Source organism: Alligator sinensis, unplaced genomic scaffold (genome assembly GCF_000455745.1).
Source record: "Alligator sinensis unplaced genomic scaffold, ASM45574v1 scaffold262_1, whole genome shotgun sequence".
In the NCBI taxonomy this organism is placed as follows: domain Eukaryota; kingdom Metazoa; phylum Chordata; order Crocodylia; family Alligatoridae; genus Alligator; species Alligator sinensis.
The window spans coordinates 3,798,353-3,805,243 of NW_005841904.1; the positions used below are offsets into that span (position 1 = coordinate 3,798,353).

General features: G+C 45.0%; 2 long non-coding RNA genes across 2 annotated transcripts in view; one reads left to right on the plus strand and one right to left on the minus strand.

Moving 5' to 3' along the window:
- Positions 1-6,496, minus strand: part of LOC106721891 — an 80,136-nt gene extending 73,640 nt beyond the window's left edge. Inside the window, exon 1 of the long non-coding RNA XR_001357615.2 lies at positions 6,431-6,496. This is a non-coding gene — a long non-coding RNA (uncharacterized LOC106721891). The remainder of the gene's footprint in view (positions 1-6,430) is intronic.
- The window catches only part of LOC102378275, a 15,808-nt gene continuing 8,940 nt past the window's right edge, over positions 24-6,891 (plus strand). The window contains exon 1 of the long non-coding RNA XR_323213.3: positions 24-106. This is a non-coding gene — a long non-coding RNA (uncharacterized LOC102378275). The remainder of the gene's footprint in view (positions 107-6,891) is intronic.

Here is a 6,891-nt window from a genome sequence, read left to right on the forward strand (position 1 = left end):
CAGCCATTTTGGAGACAGCGGCTGCCTATTTAAACAGGGCAGTTTGGCTGCAGGAGGTCAGGCAGCTGTGAATGACCTGGAGGAAAGGGGGAGCTGCAAGGGGATGGTAAGGAGGCTCCTGGTCCTGGGCATGACCTGAAACTGCACCCTGCTGGGAGTGGGTGGTCTGGTGGGGCTCTCAGTGGCGCGGGAGCCCCCAGAAAATGTCAGGCCAGTTACTGCCCCGGTGAAAGGCGGGTCGGGGCGCCTTAACCCCTAGCTCCCACCACCGGGTGGGTAACGCTATGTTTGGAGGGGCCCAGAGGGCGGACCCAGAGAGAGGGAATGATTACCGGGCATGATGCTGCGGTGAACCCCGGGAGAAAGGGGGTAGCAGTGCGATGAGCCCGAAGAGAGAGAGGGGCTAGAGACCCAGCCCGAAGGGGATAGTACACTCGACTGGCCCATGCTGGGGCCAGGACCAGAGAGGGTCAAAAGGGCCAGGGGCCCATCGCGAGGGATGCCCAAGAGCCAGGGGTCCCGACTGGCCTGGAGGTGGGCCAGGGCCAGTTAACCGAAGGTCCCGGGGGGACCATACCCGAGAGGGGAAAATGGCTTTGGGAGGGCTAGTAGCCCGGATGAAGGCGGAGAGGTCGCCTGATCAGGAGGGATCATAGAGGGGTCCTGTTTAGAAGATTCTGGGGCCCAGCGTGGGGGCCGGAAGAGATGAACACCATGATGCCACCTTTGAGGCTTGGGCTGCGGTATTAGGGGAGGTCGGAGCTGCAGAGCGCCCCCTGGCATCGGGGCATTAAAATGGGTAACCTCCTGCTTAATTAACATCGTAAATGAACTAATTATCATCAAAGGTGTGGCGGGCGAGACAGGCGGGTGGTTGCCCAGAGACAGGTGGGCAGGCCACGAAGAGCTCGGCTCTGAGTAGGCCTCCCTGTCACGGTGACAGGCAGGTGGGCCACAGACCTTCGGCCCCAGGAGGCCCCCTGTCACATTTACTATTATTATTCCTTCTCCTTGGCTGGTTTCGTAAATGAACTAATTATCATCAAAGGTGTGGCGGGCGAGACAGGCGGGTGGTTGCCCAGAGACAGGTGGGCAGGCCACGAAGAGCTCGGCTCTGAGTAGGCCTCCCTGTCACGGTGACAGGCAGGTGGGCCACAGACCTTCGGCCCCAGGAGGCCCCCTGTCACATTTACTATTATTATTCCTTCTCCTTGGCTGGTTCTTTTCTCCCTATTCTACCTCTTCTCACTCTCTCAGTTTCTGCTCTTTGCTGTCTGTGTTGTTTGTTACAAGTGTCAATGCCAGGGCTGGCTGAGCCCACCTTCCCCATTAGATACCAGCTGACATGCATGGCATCATATGCTTAGGCCTGTCAGTTGCCCTAGCTGTTTGCATTACCTCAGTGGCAATGTAACAATGGAACTGGCTGGACTCCAGCCCAGTTATTGCTGGAGCCTGCAAGCAATGGCTAATATACACGTACCATGTGAGCTACTCTCCCTCTGCACACTTCGTATATAGTGGAGTTTCAGTCTTAACTCTGAATTTCCTAGCATTTGTTGGTTTAAGCCAGACCCTGAGGGATTCATTTTCTGTGCAAAACGCAAGGATTTAGCCACACAGCCGATGTTAATGCTCATAGGATTTGCACAGCTAAACCCCCAATACCCAAAGTAAAACTTACTGCCTTATTGTATCTTAACTCTTTTGCTGCTCTATTGGTATTTCACAGGTAGCCATTAAAGTCGCATGTACATGATGATGTTCTATAGCATTCAGACAATCCTCAGAGTTTAGGGTGCTGCACTATAGTTCAGAGCTCACCAATGAGTTCTAGCTGTGGGATTTGAATGATAAGCTACATGTAATATATTGTGTATACAGAACATATTTCCCTTGGTCTTTCAGATAAACTTCCCAGACCTCCTGATTCAAATAGCTTTGGTTCATCATCCTTTATTTTGCTGTTATTTCACACGTGGCCTGATCTTGTGCCACTGAAATCAGATTAGGCCCTTCATTTATAAGCACCTGAGGGAAGGAATCGGGCTTATGTGTAAATAGCCATTCACCTCTGCACTGGTGTCCCACATCATACATGTTTGTGCCCATGAATGTCACATTTTTATTTTGGTCTACAATGAAGGAAAAATGCAATGGTTTAGTGACAGCAATAATTATAATACCTAGCTCTTCAGATCTGAAAGCTTGGGTTCAAATTTCAGTTGGAACATGAGTTAAATGTAATGGTGTTTGACCAGTGGACCTTTTTCCAGATCACACAACCAAGCAGCCAGTTCAGTATAACTTGATATTACTGATGTTTGCCATGAGAGAGCCTGGCTTGAAACAGCTGATGTTGTAATAGAGCATTATGCTTGTGCACTAGGGAAACTGTCTGAGAACCAGACAGTGGAACTGCAAGGGAATTTCAGACCTATTTTCATAGTTCTGTAGCAGTCCAAAACTGCAATAGTAGAAGATGCTTCAGTTCAGAGGAGTAACTCTGCAGTTCTGTGCTTTGAGGTACTGCAGCCAAGTTACTGGTGGCAGTGACCAGGCCAGCAGTGTGGCAGCTGCTATTTTTGCGCCCCCTCCCTAAACTGGCACCTGGGGCTGGTGCTCCTTACTTTTGCTGCTGCTTCAAATTAGGACTGAGAAGCACTCATAGAGCAATGTGGAAGAAATTTCCAAACACGTGACTGCATTAGGCCTGTATCCCTCCCAGTTGTTTTATGAACAATTTATAAAACTTCAGTTATTTGCCCAATGGAGAGTAATTTCCTTTGGAACTTAAATGTTCCACAGCTGAAACATGAATTTATGCTATTTATAAATAAGTAAATAAATAAATGAAAAATTTGATCTGATAGGAGGGGAAAAAATTCCTAGACCTTTTAATACCACTGCGTGGACTTTCAACAGGAATGATTAATAAATATTCCTCACAAAACTTTAGATTAGAGACATCACAATTTTAATATACACAAGCATATGAAAATATTGTAAGTTTAAGGGGAAAAGACAATGAGAATACTAATGATTTGGCTATCTTCTTTCAAAGATAAACAAACAAAATTTAACTGTGTACTAGGACAGTTAATTTTAAAGGCTTTGCTTATTTTCACATTCACATAGCCATAGACCAAACCCTACTACATTTGATTTTTTTTAAAAACCAGACAGACTTCGTTAGAAATAATTAAAATGCCCTGCCAGCCTCAGCTGCTGTACACATGGTTTCAACCAGCAATATTTTCTAAACAATGTATTGTCCATCTTTAAAAAAAAAAAAAACAACAACAACAACAACAAAAAAACAACAAAAAAAACCAACAAATTTAAGTGCCAAAAATCAATAGGGGCTGCAGGTGCTCAGAACCTCTGAAATTCAGGTTTATTCTATTTAAATGCTTAAATCTGGATTTGTGTCATTACTTCTTAGGGACTCGAATTTGAACATTTTGGCCATGATTCAAACAGGTGGTCAAATGGTTGCTTGCTGCTAAAAGACAGCGGACAGATAAGACTTTCTTATCCTCCTGGACTTCTCTGCAGCAGTCAACACTGTCAGACATGAAATACTGCTGTCCTGCCTGAAAAAGGTGACAAGGAAAATGCACTAAAATGTTTTAAGTCCTTCCTGGAAGGATGCCTGCAAAGAGTGGGACACTGTACCTTCACAATTTCAATCTCTGTCACAGTGACTACATGAATAAATTAACTACAAGACTGTCCCATCCTGGTAGATGGTGGCCTGGTCTGTTATTCATGCTTTTGCCACCTCATGGATGGACTACAACACTGGAATGCAATCAATATGAAGCCACCAACCTTTAGGAAACTCCCATTAGGACTGCACACTGTAGTATGCCTCCCCAGCAACACAGGTTTCTGTGAGCACATCAAATCTGTCTTCTGCTCTCTACACTGTCATCTTGCAGAATATTAAATTAGGGTCAAGGTCTTAGTCTTTATTTTTGCCAGGCCTGGGCCCAGCATATCTAAAAGATCACCTAAAGCTCTGGGGTGAGGATCATGATTAACTCTATCCCTTAAGCACAGTGGCAGTTTCTAAGGAAAAAGCTTGTCTGTGCAGAAAACAAAACTATCTCCCATCTTGTCTAGGGCTGAGTAATAAACTCTTTTAGGAACTAAGGACTAATCACAAACCTCCCCCCTTCCTGCTCCAAATAAAAGGAACATTTATTTGGCCTGCCCTACACATAACAGTGTATTTGTTAAATAAACAAATAAATAAATAAAGCACTCTCAGTTCTGCTGCTGCTGTTAAAATGAGAGAGAGAGAGAGAGAGAGAGATCAAAACACATGAGAGATGTTAGTCACATTACTTGATGCCCTACTGAAAGATGCTCAGATACTATGGTGACTGGGGTGGCATTACCATCTGTATACAGGTTAGAATGGGACTTAAAGTAGATACGGTAGCTACTGCAGCACAGTGAGCACAGAATCATAGAAATGTAGGGCTGGAAGGAATCTTAAGAGGTTGTCCAGTCCACCCTGCTTGAGACCATCCCTGACAGACATTTTGTCCAATCCAGTAAATAAATCTTTAATGAAAGAGATTCCACAATCTCTGTATGTGGCCTGTTGTGGTATTTTACCACCCTAAATTAGAAAGATTTTCCACTATCTAACCTAAATTTTCTTTCTTGCAAATTATGCCGACCTCTTGTCCTAATCAACTGACCACTACCACCTTTATAATCTTTCCAGTACTGGAAGACTGTTATGTCCTCCCTCAGTCATCTTTAGGCTAAACAAACCCACTCCCTTCAGCCTTTCCATATAGGTCCATGCATTCTAAACTTTTGGGTTTTTTGCTCTTTTGTGGATTTTCTCCAGTTTTTCTACAGCTTTTTTAAAATGTTGTGCCCAAAAGGAGACGAACACATTATTCTAGCAGAAACCTCACCAGTGCTGAGCAGAGTGGAACAATTACCTCCTGTGCCTTATATACCAGGCTTTAGTTAATGTATCCCAAAATGAGATTTGCCTTTTGCAACAGAAACATACTTTTGACTCATGTAGTCAGTGATTTTACAATCCCCAGGCCTTTTTCTACTGTTCTATTGCTTAATTGTTTCTCTCCCATTTTGTAGTTGTGTATTTGATTTCTCCTTCATAAGGTTATGAACAAATAAACTTAACACAGTGACTTGAAAAAACGTTGAGGCTGTCTCTGGTCTTTCATGGTGATAAGTGAAAAGCTAAATCAGGGCAGCTTAAATTTCTGCGAAATGGGGCTAAACTGCCCTGTCTTAATTTTCACTTAACACAGGGTAGAAATGGAGCAGATGACATGCAGTGAAGGCCTGACCCCTTCTAACTCCCTGTAATTTGTTCATATCTGAACATGGTGCTTTGACTGTGTCCTTCCTGAATTTCATCTTGTTCATTTCAGAGTTTCTCCAATTTGTTAAGACCATTCTGAATTTCCATTCTGTCCTCCACAGTGCTTGCAACCCCTTCTCTCAGCATTTTTGTCATCCACAAATTTCATAAGTATACTCCCCCATCATCCAAGTCATTAATAAAAATATTGTACAGAGTGCTCCCAATCCATCCCTATGGTATCCTAATATATCCCTGTGGTACACTACTTGAAATGCCTTTCCATAGCAGACCACTGATTTTTGTTGTTGTTTGCGTGCTGTGCACCTACCCTATGTGTGCACTTCTAAGCTAAATTTCCTTAGATTGCTTATGAGACTATTATACTACAATTAATTGATCTCCCTTATCCACTGAGGCATTTACTCTGTCAAAGGAGGAAATTAGATTGGTCTGATGTGATGCCTTCTGACAAACCCATGCTCGCTGTTTTAATCACCTTATGTCTTAGGTACTTACAAATAGATTTGTTCCAGAATCTTTCTGGGGAGCAATATTAGGCAGACGGGTCTATAATGTCTTGAGTCCTCTTTGCCTTTTTTTAAAGGCAGGCTGTATATTTGTTCTCCTGCCCTCTGAGATCTCCCTCGTCTTCCACGAATTCTGATATAATCACCAATTCCGAAATTACTTCAGCTACTTCCTAAAGCATTCGAGGGAGAATTTCATTGTGTCCTGCTCTCTTTAGAACACCTATCTTACCTCACTTTTCTTTGGCACGTCCTTTCCCTATTCTAGCTGAAACGCTTAATTTCCTAGATGCTTAAGTACCTGGCTCGGGTTAACCTTTCTTTGGAAGGACTGAGGCAAAGAAAACATCTACTCCTTTAGCTCCCCCTGCTTCCTCCCTCATTAGCTCTCCTTTCCCACTGGAAGCCTTGCTCTGTCTGCTTTCAGACTTATGTGGCTTGGTGAAATAAGGCGAAAGTACAAAAACTATACATCCCTGTGCCTTCCCAGTTTTCTTGTGCATGTATAGACCCTCCTCCTCCCCACTTGCTGTCTTGCTACCTGAAACGCTTTCTGTGCCTGAATCTTCCTGGTGGTATCCCTCACATGGGGGGTGGGAGGCATTTCTTCAGACTGCTTCTCTCCTTACAGTCTTGGTTTTCCGTCTGTCTGGTTCCTCGCTCAGGTCGTGGGTAAGGTGTCTATCATAGAGGACAGTCCGGTTGTCCTCTATTGATACAAAACCCCACGCCTTTATGTCCTCTATTTTTCTAGAGGACACAAAGGCGCCGGGTTTCGTGTCGATAAAGGACGGAGTCGTGGAAAACCGAAATGTCCTTATGATGGCCACTCTAGTGGTGGGAAGGGCTCCTCACACAGCCCTGGAAGCTCCCGAGCCTGGCTTTGCAATGGCAGGTCAAGCTGCAAGTCCCCTCTCTCCTCCCCCCGGGATGCTGGGGGCGGGGGCTGCCAGGCAAGGAGCTCCCAGCCGCTCCCCCCCCGCCCCGGGCGCTGCCCGCCCC